Source organism: Notolabrus celidotus, chromosome 19 (genome assembly GCF_009762535.1).
Source record: "Notolabrus celidotus isolate fNotCel1 chromosome 19, fNotCel1.pri, whole genome shotgun sequence".
In the NCBI taxonomy this organism is placed as follows: Eukaryota; Metazoa; Chordata; class Actinopteri; order Labriformes; family Labridae; genus Notolabrus; species Notolabrus celidotus.
The window spans coordinates 1,207,426-1,222,599 of record NC_048290.1 but is presented as its reverse complement, the minus strand read 5'-3'; the positions used below and the strand labels follow the sequence as shown (position 1 = coordinate 1,222,599).

At 44.4% G+C, this 15,174-nt stretch overlaps 1 long non-coding RNA gene across 2 annotated transcripts in view; it reads right to left on the bottom strand.

Moving 5' to 3' along the window:
* LOC117831445 overlaps nt 1-13,315 on the bottom strand; it is a 29,037-nt gene extending 15,722 nt beyond the window's left edge. Inside the window, exons 1-2 of one of the 2 annotated variants that reach the window (XR_004635001.1) lie at nt 11,707-13,290; nt 10,416-11,639 (exon numbers count right to left, since the gene is read on the bottom strand). This is a non-coding gene — a long non-coding RNA (uncharacterized LOC117831445). Of the gene's footprint in view, nt 1-10,415; nt 11,640-11,706 lie in introns of those variants that run through there. The other variant, XR_004635002.1, reaches the window with a different exon arrangement.
* Between the last annotated feature and the right edge of the window lie 1,859 nt (nt 13,316-15,174).

The following is a 15,174-nucleotide window of genomic DNA, read 5'->3' as shown; positions in this document are numbered from 1 at the left end:
CTCAGTTAGTGCCTCAGTTAGAGCCCGGGATGTCTGAATGGTTTGTTTTTGTTCTTCTGATTTATGTTGAAACGAGGGCTGCAGCAAAATCCTGATCAGAACAGCTGACAGCAGGCGTGGATAGGTGGTAACAGAAAACCCGGATGACTCAAGTCTGGCTCAGATTCATGCATCCTTGGAAGATTATATATGCTGTGTGAAATACTTGATTCTGATTGGTCAAAACGCCCCATAACAACAGTGATTAACTCTCAGCATGAAAAGCACCGCCAGAGACGACCTGATCACACGTCACATCAAATCAATACACAGAAAGTAGTCCAGCTCATATCCCCTCTGCCTGTTGACACTGTGGAAAAAAGGTAAGAATGGAATGGAATGGAATGGAATAGAATAGAATAGAATAGAATAGAATAGAATAGAATAGAATAGAATGGAATGGAATGGAATGGAAAAGAATGGAATGGAATGGAATGGAATGGAATGGAATGGAATAGATCAAAGAAGAATGGAACACAATGGAATGGAATGCCTGTGACTCATCAAAGCTAAATAACAACGATGATTAACTTTCAACATGAATAGTAACGCCAGAGACGACCTCATCACACGTCATATCAAATCAATACACAGAAAGTAGTCCAGCTCATATCCCCTCTGTCTGTTGACACTGTGGTAAAAAGGTAAGAATGGAATGGAATAGAATAGAATAGAATGGAATGGAATGGAACAGAATGGAATAGATCAAAGAAGAATGGAACACAATGGAATGGAATGCCTGTGACTCATCAAAGCTAAATAACAACGGTGATTAATTCTCAAAAACAAAAGCAATGCCAGAGACGACCTCGTTACACACGTCATATCAAATCAATCCACCAACAGTAGGCCTTCACAGTTCCCCCTCTTCCTGTTGACACTGTGGTAAAAAGGTAAGAATGGAATGGAACGGAATGGAACTGAATACATCAAAGCAGAACGGATCATGACAGAATGGAATGGAATGCCTCTGACTCATCAAAGCCAGATAACAACAGTGATTAAAGCTGGGGTTGGTGTTCAGATTTAGATCCACTTTTTGTTCCACTGGTTAAAATGATCTTTATGTCCTGAAACCATGTGCTGAGGACCGCGAATCAGCGGCGCTCGTGCATGTGAGCGGGGGTGGGGGGTGTCAATTTGGAGGAGCTTCAAAGGGGAGGGGACAGGGGTTAGACAGAGTCCCGAGGAAATGCTACATTCAAATTCATGCTAGTTTTCAGTGGCTACCAACCCTAGCTTTAAAGCTCCACAACAAAAGCAACGGCAGGGACAAACCTGATCGCATTATATACCACCGTTATGGGGAATGTAAGATCTATCTACGATAAGGTGGACCAGCTAACACAGCACAAGAGTAGCATCATGCTAACAGAGCTAACAGCTGACACGAGCGCCACATTGAAAGGATTTCACCTGCTGTGGGCGGACAGGATACAGGAGAACCAGACTGAACTAACTGGGGAAGAAGGCCAGCTCAGGACTTTTAAGGACTCATTTGTTGGCCATGGACTCCAAACTGACTACGTCTGCTGGGGTGTTTTTACTGTTTTTGTTCCTGTGTGTGTCTGGAGATCCTGTGTAACCATGGTAACATTGTTTACATACGAGATCAGCTGTTAGCAGCCCTTAGCATGTCGATGCTAAACGATGCTAGGCCCGATGTTCCCTGTGAGCTGAGGAGAAGGAGGCGAGGACGACGTGCTGGTACTGAGGTGCAAGCTAAGAAAAGACCACATGGACCTGTCCTTCCACCCACCGTTATGGGGACTGTAAGATCTATCTACGATAAGGTGGACCAGCTAACCCAGCACCAGAGTAGCATCATGCTAACAGAGCTAACACTGGACACGATCGCCACATTGGAAGGATTTCACCTGCTGTGGGCGGACAGGATACAGGAGAGCCAGACTGGACTAACTGGGGAAGAAGACCAGCTCAGTCCTGGACCCTGTGGAGGTGGTGGCTGACAGGAGAATTATGTCCAAGCTGTCGTCTCTGATGGACATTTCTTTTTCTATATACATTCTTGTTAAATTCTTGTTCTGTACACCTTCTTGTTTGCAGCTGGAACTCCATGAATTTCCCCGTTGTGGGACGAATAAAGGAGGATCTTATCTTATCTTATATCAAATCAATCCTCAGAAAGTAGTCCCTAACCCTCTGCCTGTTGACACTGTGGTAAAAATGTGAGTGTCGTCTCACAGATGTGAGAGCAGCCTGAGGAGCTACTGGACCCTGATCAGATCTGAGAGGGAGAGGTGGAGCAACTTCCTGTCCTGTGACCCCAGAGCTGATGAGAGCGTCTCTAAGCTGCTGATCTCTACAAAGTCACTTAAAACCATAAGCCTTAGTGACAACAGAAGCAGTGTTTGAAGTTGTGACATTTGCATTTTGTTTGTTTAAAGGTGTGTCAACACCAAAGAGAGGAAGGAGAGCTGAACGAGGACGGATATGTCAACACCAATATTCCTAAAGAAGTCCCGCTCACCTTGTCTAATGTTACCTTCAATGGAAATGTAAGGTTAACATTTTAACTTGACCATGAATTGAAATGTTCAGTATAATGTGAATGGATCATTTTTAAATCAGTTAATTCATCTTGTGCTCACCCCGTCAGGATTCTAATCTACCCCCCTCACTATACTTTGATCCTCCACTCAGAGCAGGCTCTGCACTGCTTCAGCTGTTGGAGGCCTCCTAGTCTCAGAGGGGTCAGATGAGCCCTTTGGTAGATTTCTAATGAGTCAGTGCTGCGTCTGAACATCCTGCGAGAGCAACAAATTAAAATTAAAAATGTTATGAAGTGTTAGACTCATTCTGTTTTCAATCCCACCAAAGAAATTAGAGTTATACATTACACAAATTAAAAAAAGGGGGGGGGGGGAATGTTTTCACTGGGGCGCTACAACCGCTCTGAAATGATTGCATTCTTTTCCCAGTCACCTTCAGAGAGCTCCAAACGCTGAGTGTTGAGAGAACCCAACATGTTAACATCAGATTTTAATGCACTTGAAGCGTATTGAGCTTTGGGATGGATAATGGATCACGTAACTGGATCTGGGATACTTACTGATACCTCAAACCACATCTTAAGCACTATAAGGTCTCCAAACAACTCTCGTTTCAACCACAGACCGGACTGAACATGGACGTAGTCTCGGTGATGTCATCTACTGGTTTCTGAGGAGGCGTTATGAAGCCCAAGATGGCGGCTGATGTAATGTTTACTCTAACTCCCATACTGACAGCTGACAGAGATATATAATATGTAATGTATGTGTATGAATCTTATGTGCTTTGGCAACAACATGTGTTTGTTCATGCCAATAAAGCAAATTGAATTGAATTGAATTGAAATATTAAGACTTTTAAAAGTAAACTAAAAACATATTAATTCAGTCTGGCTTTTACAATTTTATTACTTACTTTTTACTGTTTTATTGATTTAAATGTTCTTTATTATTTTACTATTTTATTTTTATTTATCTCAGTTTTATTGACATTTTTAGCCTTAATTTTATTCTCAATTTTATCCTTACACTTTTTAATTTATTTATTTTAAATATTTATATTCTTAGTATTAATTTGACACTTTAACTTATTCTAATTACACATATTTTATTGTTGTTGGTGTGCATTAGTCTTTTTTTTTTGTATGTCTTTCCATGATTTTATTTCAGCTTCTTGTCTCCAGTCCCTGTAAACTCTTTGGGTTGCATTTGATTTGTATGAAAGGTGCTCTATAACCCTCCTATTATCCTTGGGGTCAATTAGACCCCATTCAATGTTAACGTCTCTAAATCAATGACTAACATCATTTTTTTGGCTTCATATTCTTTCCCTAATTTAATGCAGAAAACTGGGAAAACGTAAAATTAAAATGTTGATGTGTTCCAATTTCATGTAAAAAAAAATTACACATCAGTGTTCCTTGGGGTTCCTCCCACAATCCAAAACCATGCTCAGGTTGATTGATCACTCTAAATTGCCCGTAGGTGTGAGTGTGTGCATGAATGGTTGTCTGTCTCTCTGTGTTAGCCCTGTGATAGGTTGGCGACCTGTCCAGGGTGTACCCTGCCTTCCGCCCGAAGCCAGCTGGGATAGGCTCCAGCCCCCCGTGACCCCTAACGGGATAAGCGGTCAAGATGGATGGATGGATGTTCCTTGGGGTCAATTTGACCCCAGGTTGTTTTAGCTGTTTATAACATAATAAAAATCAACATTTTACATTTGTTTTGGTTGTTTTGGATGATATTGAGGTCACTATCACTAAGGACACTTCCACATGTGACTGCAGGAGCTGGGATCGAACCGCCAACCTTTAGAGTGAGATATGATATTTCCAGCCATCATGTCTCTGAAGACATTCAATGATGAGTCATACGTTATGATAACATAGAAACAAGGCAGGGCCGATGAGAGCATGACAAGTCCTTCTGAATGCTTTAAATTCTGTTTATGAATTAAATATATTTCATTTAAAGGGATATTTAGGTAGTCAACAAATAAACAGAAAGTACCTGACACATAAACCTGGGTAACAATCAGTTTCTGGAGGTTTAAATTGCTGGGGTCAAATTGACCCCAATGATAAAAGATGTTGGGAAATTTGAGGGTAACAGGAGGGTAAGATAAAGCTTGATTGATTGATTGATTGATTGATTGATTGCTTGATTGATCGATTGATTGATTGATTGATTGATTGATTGATTGATTGATTGATTGATTGATTGATTGACATACAGTTTGAACAAAAAGAAATTATGTATAGACACTAAAGACATTTTTGTACCAGGTTGTAAACATGTTTTATCGCTCTGTAAAAGTTGACATGTTTATATGGCTCTAATGGGGTTTCCTGGCTTTTTGGGACCGCCTCGAGTGGACACTCAAGGAACTGCAGTTTTTTGATACTGGCACTAGTTTCCACTGAATACCTTAGTGTGTGTTAATTTGCTGCTCTTACTTTCTTAAGTTCTGTTACCACACACACACACACAGCTTCCCTCCCATTATACACACAGCAGCTTGTCCCGCCCCGCCTCCTACTGTTTCCCTCTTTCTTCTGTGAACTGAACTTTTGACTAAATTCATCAACTTCATGTTTTATAAAGACGCCCAAATAACAACTTACATTATGAAATGTCTCACTTGGTATTCTGTGAGTAGAACACGTGACCTGGGTGGAGGAGAGGGTTGTAATGACGTAGCTTTTCACAACAAGACCAAACTGAGCACGCAGAATGGCGGCGGCGGCTTGTCAACACATCCATTCATGTTGCCTGTGTCGTTGTTGTTTATGGTACGATCACATTTTGCTAGTAGAGACTTTGTTTTCGTATCTTTAAAAAGTTGGTGCACACACACAAACGTCTTGAACCATCTGGGACTCTGAAACTCGCCAAGTCTCCGGGTTCACTCCGCCTCCTGGAGAACTCCGTCTGGTCACTTCTCCCTAACAGCGGGTCCTCCTCTCTCTCTCTCTCCCTCCCCCCACGGCTCTCATCTCAACAGCCTCCAGTGTTGCTGTCAAAGTCTCACCTCACTGCCAGAGGACACAGCCTTGGCCTGCCGAGAATGTGGCAGCACCATGCTATCTCCAAAGTGCCACATTTAACTGCCCCCCCCCCCCAACAAGCATGTGGCTTAAACCTTTCCACATGCACGACTGCTACTTCTGAGACTGTGCGTGCGTGGAAGGTGGCCTGGTTGCACGCAGCAGTTTGCAGCTTTTGTAATGATGATGACCTAACTGACATGTTTCAGGTAAAGTGACTGGTTTACTCAGCAGAGCTTTCACACGTCCATTAGCTGAAGCTTTTATCTCTGCAGCGGCGTAACCACAACATAAAACAGCTCATTTCTAACATGAGACCACTTCACAGATGATATTCACAGAAGCACCGCGCTAATGCTTGTTTTTATATACCCGGATATAAATAAACACCTTTCCTGTTGCAGCCGCAAAACTACATCAACATGCCCTCCTCCTATCTGCTCGCTAATCTGCCCAAATAACGAGTGCTCCCTGCAAGTGGCATTAAAGTAAATGTTGTCACACGGATGCCAATCCTTGGATTAACTTCCAGCATCAACCTGGATTTGTGTGTGAACATCTGATGAGGAGCGGTGAACTCAATTAGAAAGGCAGCAGAAAGCTTTGCAGCCAAAACGAGATGATCCTGATCAGGTTCTCAGAGGCTAAAAACACTAACTGCACCGCATGCTAACACACTTAGAGTACAGGTAGAGCAGGATCCACACGCCAGAGCAAGTCTGACCTCTGAGGTAAAGCTGGGTCTAAGTTTCAGACACACAGTACAGCAGACTGGATAGTGGATTACATTAAAGTGGTACAGTGGTGACTCAGGGGCTTGAAACTGCAACCACTTTGGTCGCACATGCTCCTGAAATTTAATCCGTGCACCCCTCCAAATATATCAGGGAGCATCTGTGAGAGTGCAAATTATATTCTTGTGGTGCGACCTTTTTTTATTTTCACATCTCTTTAAAACGTCGGCTGATCCAGTGACCGGGGGTCGATTAGTGATGCCTCAGTGGAGAGCGACTCGTGCCTCTCAGCAGGCGTCACTAATCAATCCAACGCTTCCAGAACCAATCAGACGTCAGCTTGATGTTCTTCGCTTACAAGGCTGGTTTTAGATTGGTTGATTTTACCCTCCATCACTTCCTCTCACTGCGCTTTGAAGCTACGTGACAGAGAGGGAACTAGCGCCAAGTAACACTGAGGGATTCCTTGTGATACCCTGAGGTTAGCGATGGCGATGGTGACAACAGTTGCGGCACTCCCAATTTCTTGCTGCAGTTCCTCAAGTGTCCACTTGAGGCTGGCTTTGGAAGTACCAGAAACCACATACACACCCATTCAAAGAAGACGATCTTTACAGCAGAAGTAAACATGTTTACAGCCTCGTTCAAAAGATGAGTGTAGTCTGGATAGATCATTTCTTGAGCGACACGGGGGTTGAATTTTTCATAACGTGTCAATTTCAAAGATATTGAGATTAGTGTCCCATTAGAAGAGGCAGAGCTGACCTGACCTGACAGAGGGGGAACACTGTAGCTGTTAGCTAGGAGGCTCAAAGCCCGCCTCTTTACCTCACACTCGCTGGACAGCAGTTACATTGAGTTCAGCATTTCCAATATGGCTGCCTCCGCCAATCTGCCTCAAAACAGCACTTCAGAAACAGACAGGTGACGTCACGCATTGACATATAAAGAGTAGACGCCGCATCGACCTCTACTACCTATTGGCGCTGACGAGCCGTGGGGCCGCCATCTACGGCCGGTCACCCGCTCCACTCAGTGTAATCTGTTCGGCAGGCGCAATTAAGTGTCAGCGCATTTAATCCATCGTAACTCGCTGAATACTAAACTGGTTTTCATGCAGGTTTTTTTCCTGCAAACGTCATACATGTAGGTTTGATACAGGATCTTGAAGTCTCTGCTGCTTCAGTTTACAGGTAGGATCATGGGTAGGATGACCGCACCAAGATGGAGGACATATTTCTAGCGCCCCAGCAGCCAATCCGGCGTCTACTCTTTATATGTCTATGACGTCACGAATACTACGTCCATTATTCATACAGTCACCGTTTGGGCGCACCAATGCTACCATAACTTCCAGTCTATTATTGAGCATGCGTCTTTCATTAATGCATCAAAAGGTGCATTATGAGACCTCTCCAGGTGCAAATACCCGTATCTTGACATGCATCATCCTCCTTATTCCTAGCTCTGATAAAGACCGTCTTCCTGCTACATGCTAGAGCACCAAATGTAGATTCATCTGCCGCTGAAAATAGTCCCCAACGAATGCATTATATCTTCCAGCTGTTGCAGGAAATGATCAAGGTAGCATTGCTTTTGAAAACTAAAGTATTTCTGTGTTAACTTTGGATGTTCAAAAGCTACATTTTGAGTGTATTGCTCCTTTAAGTCCTCTTTCTGAGGAGATCTGTGTGAGTGAGAGCAGCAGCCACCTCAGCCATGCTCTGTGGGTCGAAAGCATCTCCTCCCAGACCTCAGCTGGCCTCGTCTTCCAAACTGTCAGACTGCTTTTTGTATCCTGATACCGAAGGAAAGCTGAGGGTCAAATTTATTCTCCCGGCCCCAGAACACGATGAAACGTAACGCCGCTGCCAGGACTGTGTTGTTACGCAACATTTACACGACTCTGACTTGGCCAGAAATGAAATGTGACATTGTGTTCGGCGGATTGTCTGAAGCTCACGTTTCTGGAAGATCATTTAATACCAAAGTGACGAGAAACGAAACCAGAAAGGGATCGATTAGCTGTCATGTAAAGCTCCAAGTCCTGCTGTAGCTCGAGGACAGGGACAAGGATCGCGGTTTGGCGAGGCATTTGATGTCTAAAGGGAACCCAGTGTTTTCAAACGTGGCCCTACTTCCATACTTTGGGGTCAAATGCGCCCAAACAAAGTCCATCCACTAAATGTGTTTCATTTTGACCTCTGTAGGTCTCAGATTGTTAATCTCAGAGTCGAACAGAATCACAGAAAGGATCCTTAAAAAGACGAACCTTTGTGTTTCTGAAGCTATCCCTAAATAGTCCCTTTGTATTGTATGTAGTCGTTGTTGGTCTACCCTTACACAAACTAACATTTGAAACCCACCAAAGCTACACTATAACCCAAACTCACCAACTGATCAAAGCAGCTGAAGACCTGGAACTCATGTGGATTACTCTGCAGGGTTAAGACAAGCCTGATGAGGCTCTTTAATTGGCCGACTGTCCTTGTCCGAGCAAACAAGCACTAGGCAAATTGATTTATTGACAGGAGCACGGTATGGTAGTTGGCGGTGTGCGCCCCGTCAGCTAGTTGACCTTCTGGACCCTCTCCCAGCTGACCGCACAGGTTGCATACCAAAACAATCAACGAGCAAATTAGCAAGAGGCTAACAAGCAGGGACAACTTTACCACTAAGTCATCTTACAGGTGGGTCGGGACCCCCTGGGGTGGGGGGGTCGCAAGCAATCTGCAACCTCCGGTCTAAAAATATGAGTCCAATGCGGAAGTCTTATAAACTGCAGTTCATCGAGTGTCCACTTGAGGCTGGCTCCGGAAGGACAGGAAACCACATACACACCAATTCAAAGAAGCCGATCTTTACAGCAGTATAAACATGTTTACAGCCTGGTTCAAAAAACAAGTGGAGTCTGGATAGCTCATTTCTCAAACGGCACACTCTGTACGGGGGGTGAATTTTTTCATAACACTGCAATTTCAAAGATTTTGAGATTACAAGTCTTCCAATGAGAGGCACAGCTGACTTGATTGACAGGTGGGAACACTGTAGCTGTTGGCGAGGAGGCTCAAGGCCCGCCTCTTTACGTCACAATCCCTCGACAGCAGCAATATGGCCGCCGCCGACAAATGGCCTCAAAACAGCGCTTCAGAAACAGATGTGTGACGTCACGGATACTACGTCTATATTTACACAGTCTATGGTCGCAAGACAAAAATAGGGGGTCATGAGATGTCTTCCAGAATATATATATTTGTTTTAAGTTATCTATAAATAGTACATTTTCCCCCTTATAGTAAAGAATATTGACAAAGATAAGAGCTAAACTTGAAATAAAACCTTGAAAATAGAAAATGTGGTGCTGGTGGCCTAGCGGTCTAAACGCCCCACATACAGAGGCTATAGTCCTCGTCGCAGGGGTCGCCGGTTTGATTCCCAGCCGGTCGACCATCTCCTGCACGTCTTCCCCCGCTCTCTACTCCCTACATTTCCTCTCTCTCTCTCTCCAGCTGTCCTGTACAATAAAGGCAAAAAGGCCAAAAAATATCACTAAATAAAAAGTGTCATGAGTTTTCTGCCTTTCTTTGTTTCCAGATGACTCCTAAGTTTAGGGTTAGTGAACAGTTAATGATCTAAAGCATCAGCAGCAGCAGGTTCATTCATAACAGCACAGGAAACACAGACACATGCTCATACAGGTAGGGTGAACTTCTGCAGACCAGTTAAATAAAGACACATTAAATCACTTTGAGGGACAGTGGGGGTCTTGGCTCTCATATTTTGGGGTTGCATTAAAGTCTGTTAACCCTTGATCTAGACCCTGGTTTTTAAACACCAGAACTACCCTTTAACCTGCTTCTGTTGTTATTGACATTTGTCAGCAGAGCAACATAATGAGCCGTTGTCAAGAAGTGCCAGAAGGGAGAATTCATTAGAAACCCTGAGGGCCTTTTAACCCGAGCACTGGAGGTGAAATGAATGTTTGGACCATGTGGAGAGAGAGAGAGAGAGAGGGGGGCCGGGCCTCTCTCTCCTCTTTATGACTTTATTAACGTATACATGAGATAAAAAGGAGCCAATGATTGATTTCACATCATGTTTAACTCTAACATAAGAATGGGAATCAATGTAGGGCTATTACATAATGTCCCTTATTCAATCATCTTACATGGAACAATCAACAGGCTTCAAATTCATTACTGTGTGCAGCACACTGTGCGGATCACTGCTTTCTGCTGATCTGCCAAGACAAGCCGGCGAGTGAATGAATCGCTGACCTCCTCTGAAATCGCTCCGGTTTAGAATATAACGGCTGTTTTAACCCACATCCACACTTGTGGAGCCTTTTTTCTACACATGAGTGGGTGTGTCAGAAACAGTTTGTGATTAATAAACACAGAGTACAAGAGTCATATCTGTAAACATGGTGAAAACAAACATACCCTAACTACACACAGACACCTCTCACACACACACACACACAGAGAGAGTGGTTTTCATTTGACTAAACACAAACTGTGACATTTATAAAACCCTGGTTTTGAAAAAGCAACTATCTCAATACACAAATTGCGACCACATCCTCTTCCATTAAAGCGGCACGCTACATGTCTGAGACCGGGTCTCGTTCACAGGCCTGGTGAGCGGCTCAGCGGGGACAAAAGGATGTGAAATCATGAGGGGATGTTTGGGAGGAGAAGGTGGAGGGGTGTATTATTAAAATATGATGGCCTACTCGTCCTGATCTGCAGTGTTCACACCATGCAACATGACAATGGTGTCCCTGTCGCTGAGGGTGTGTTGCAGATTTTAATAATGAGGAAGAGTCTGCAGCTCTCAGCTCGTGTGTTAACTTCTCTCAGGTGATGAATTAATGAGCTGCATGGCTGTTTTTGGTGATAATGTCAAACCACTGAGCGGCTGCATGTTCCCTGAAAGCGCCACAGTCGTATTTCTCTACCACCACTGACAGCTCCAATAAACAAGCTGTTTGTGCAACATGAAGCACGTTTATTACCAGGCTGTCAGTGAGGCAGGAGCAAATGGAGAGGAATCATTTAATGGTGGAAAAATAACTCCATTCAGACTTGAAAATAATGACAGTATCATGCAAGCAGCTGCATGAAATGATCTTGTCATCTTGCAGGTGTTATTGGAGTCAGTGCATGAGTGTTTTTTGTGCTGTGAAAGCCTCTTCATGTTTTGCAGAAAGCTCCACAGCCCTATTCTCTCTGTGAAACATCCTCAGTCGGTCACAGGTCTGGGGAGGAAGCACGCCTCCATCTCCCTACATGGCTGCACAGCTTCTACAACAGATTCATGCATTAAAGAGGAGAGCAGCACAGCATCATGTCTTTGTGTGGACGTGCTTACCTGGGCTCGGGGAGGATGATTTTCTTGCTCGCCCTGGCTGCTGGAGTGGATTTGCTCTTCTCCATCGCCATCAAATAACTCACATCTGCGAGCACTGCTTCGAGGTCCGCCATCTTTCGACCCTGGGATGAGCAAATCAATTCTGGGTTCTGGATCAGGGGGTTATAAAAAAAAACACAGAGTCCTCCACATGAAGGGGTGCAGGTGTGTGACAGGAGGCCAGCTGAGAGGACCTGGGAGGGGGGCTGACCATCGACTGGGAGGGGGGGGTCTGTGTGGTTGTGGTCTCTGGCTTGCTCCTCAAACTACCATCATGGTGACAGAAACCAGCAGACTCAGGAGGGGGGACATCAGGGTGCAGAGAGAACACTCAGTCACCATGCAGGGCCGCTGGAGCTCCACCGTTGTAATCCCATTTAGTGCAAAAACGCAGGTTCCTCCATGCAGGGCGTGTTGTGAGGAAAACACACACAGCAGAGCAGAGCAGAACACAGGCTTTGTAATGTGATCTGACCCAGATGCTGGATTTCTGGAGGCAGCTGTCAAATCCTACAGGTCTCTCTCAGTGGAAGTCTGTCCGAGCTGGTCTCTTCCTGCAGAGCTGCATGTATGCGCTTCAGTGTCTTTGCACTGAGCTGAAGGGGAACAGGAGAGGAACACCTTGTTGAGCTGTTTTGTATGCAAAGGAGGGATTCTGTGCAAATATCCTAAAAGAGGATGAAGAGGATGAAGAGTCTGCAGCAGGGAGGACACGTGTTGCAGCTGGACCCCAACAAAAAAAAAAGGGGAACCTGTGCAGAGGACAGGTTTGGATGTGTCCCAGTGAGTTGCCACCTCTGTCTGCTTTGTGTGTGGCTGTAAATGCACATGAAATCTTCACAGCCTTGTTGTTTATGTTACCCTCCTCTTCCTCCTCCTCCTCCTCCTCCTCCTCCTGCTGCTGCTGCTGGCTTCCTGAAAGGCTGAAATGTTCCCTAACGACTCATCAATCACAAACACAAGATCTCCTCCTCAAACACCTTTCAGATATTTAGAAATCCAGTCCGAGCAGAGAGAGAGAGAAAGAGAGAGAGGAGCTCAACCACGAGTCAGATCCACGCAGAGCTAGCTCCCTTTAGCCTGTGAGGATCTGCTAGTTAGCCGCCACGCTAGCTAGCTAAATGAAACCTGCTAGCTTCAGAAGGCTAACTCTGGAGTCAGTTACAGAGTGATTCACCAACATGAACATCTACTGTAGGTCATTAAAGTCCAGAGGAGGGGATAAAAAGCTCTCTGTGTGGAGGTGGAAACACACGAGCAGGAATACTGGCTCGATTTCAAACACTTAGTGAAGCTAACGGCTCCGAGTCAAAGTGAGGAAGTCCTGAACCGTTTCCGAGAAGTCCTCCCGAGTCCAGAACGGCTCTTCAAAAACCAAGAAAAACCAGCAGAGAATAATCCATGTCTTGTTGTTGTGGTACCCCGAGCTGTAAGGGGGACACTCCTCGCCTGTAGACCCCGCACAGAGCGACTGACTGCGGGCTGATGGTGACGCTGATGGTGGTGGTGGAGGAGAGTGAGGGGCAGTTCGGATCTTTTTTTGGGAGTCGGTTCTTTTGACTGACTTTTCGACTCCAAAACGAATCTTCGTCCACTTCTCTTCTGGATTTTGTAATTCAGTGAAATCAAGTTAGAAAAATGAACTTTTTGTGTTTCTTGTGTTTATTCCTCATGCCCACTAAGTCTGCCCCGAATCTGGGTGTCATGATTGATGACCAGCTAACCTTCAGGGTTCATGTGGCCCTGATTGCTCGGTCCTGTTTTTCCCTCTATAACATCAAGAGGATCAGACCCTACCTGACAGAACACGCAACACAGCTCCTGGTTCAAGCTCTTGTAATGTCACGCATTGACTACTGCAACTCTCTACTGGCAGGCCTCCCTGCATTCACAGTTAAACCTCTGCAAATGACCTAGAACCCAGCAGCACGTCTGGTCTTCAACCAGCCTAAGACAGCTCATGTCACTCCCCTGCTCATGCAGCTACACTGGCTTCCAGTTGCAGCTCGCATCAGATACAAAACTCTAATCATGACTTACAAAGCAGGAACCAAAACCACTCCAGTTTACCTGGAACCCCTCATCAGGTCTACTGCCCTTCTCGCCCGCTATGCTCAGCCTCTGAAAAGCTCCTAGTGCTTCCAGCACACAAGGCCTCAAAATCACTAGCTGGACTCTTCTCTTCTGTTGCCCCTAAATGGTGGAATGAATTGCCCAACTCCATTCGATCTGCAGAGTCCCTCTCTACTCTCCAAAGGCAGCTAAAGACCCAGCTCTTTAGGAAGCACTATGCACTTAGCTAGACTGTTCTCCACTGTTGTCCCCAGGGGCAGATCATGTCTTCCAGCTACAGTTGACTCACACTGTCCTGCTCTACTCTGGGACTCTGTGTTCAGGTCTGGAGTGACCCAGCACTTGGTACTTTGGTCATTATTGTGGTGATGTTAATTGTTGATGATGATAATGGAAGGTCTTAAATGGTTTGGTTGCTTCATTGTAGATGTTCCTTATTTACTTTGTGCATTGCCTTTACACTGCTTGGCAGTACCTGAACCCAAATGGACTTGAAGCACTTTGTTCCTCTTACTGATCTTGTTTCCTCTTGTCTAGATCTTTGCTTGTGTTGTTCTTGTTCTTGTTCTCGTATGTACGTCGCTTTGGATAAAAGCGTCTGCTAAATGACATTGGAACATTGTATTCCCTGTGAATTAAATGTGATCTTAAGGAGCAGGGTGGCGCCAGCAGCATATTTGAGTCTGACATATATTGAATTTGAGTGTCCAGAGCCATCCTTGACCAAACAAAGCCAAAGTATGAACACAAATAACAAGTATTTAAGTAAGTGTTTAAGTATGTATGAGTGTACATAAGTAAGGGATAATGTATGGTTAGCTTTGCGTCAGTGTCTTGACCGTCCATCCACAGCATCCCTGTACACTAATCAGTTACAGCGGATAGCCACCTCTATTTTAAATAATGCCTCACACCCTTTGCACGGTGATTTCCAGGTTCTTCACTCTGGACGACGGTTTTTAGTCCCAAGGTGGAGCTCATTTTTATTTATTCATGTGATTCTATCCTTTTTATTGGTTGACTGTTTTCTGATATGCTTTTTAAATGGAACCTTTAGCACTTTTATCATTTTATCATGTCTATTCATTTTACTATTTTTAGTGTTAGATTGGTTTTAGGATATTTTTGTATGTTTTGCACATTAAGTAGATTGTTCTGTCTGAAGTCTATCTTGTACTTTTGTATCGACCTAACATCTCACTGGCTGCAAAACAAGTTTACCTACGGGTACAAATAAAGTAACCTGAACCTGAAGGGATTCTTTTTCCCATAACAACCTGCTAACCAATCAATCAATCAATCAATCTTTATTTGTATAGCGCCAAATCACAACAAACGTTATCTCAAGACGCTTTC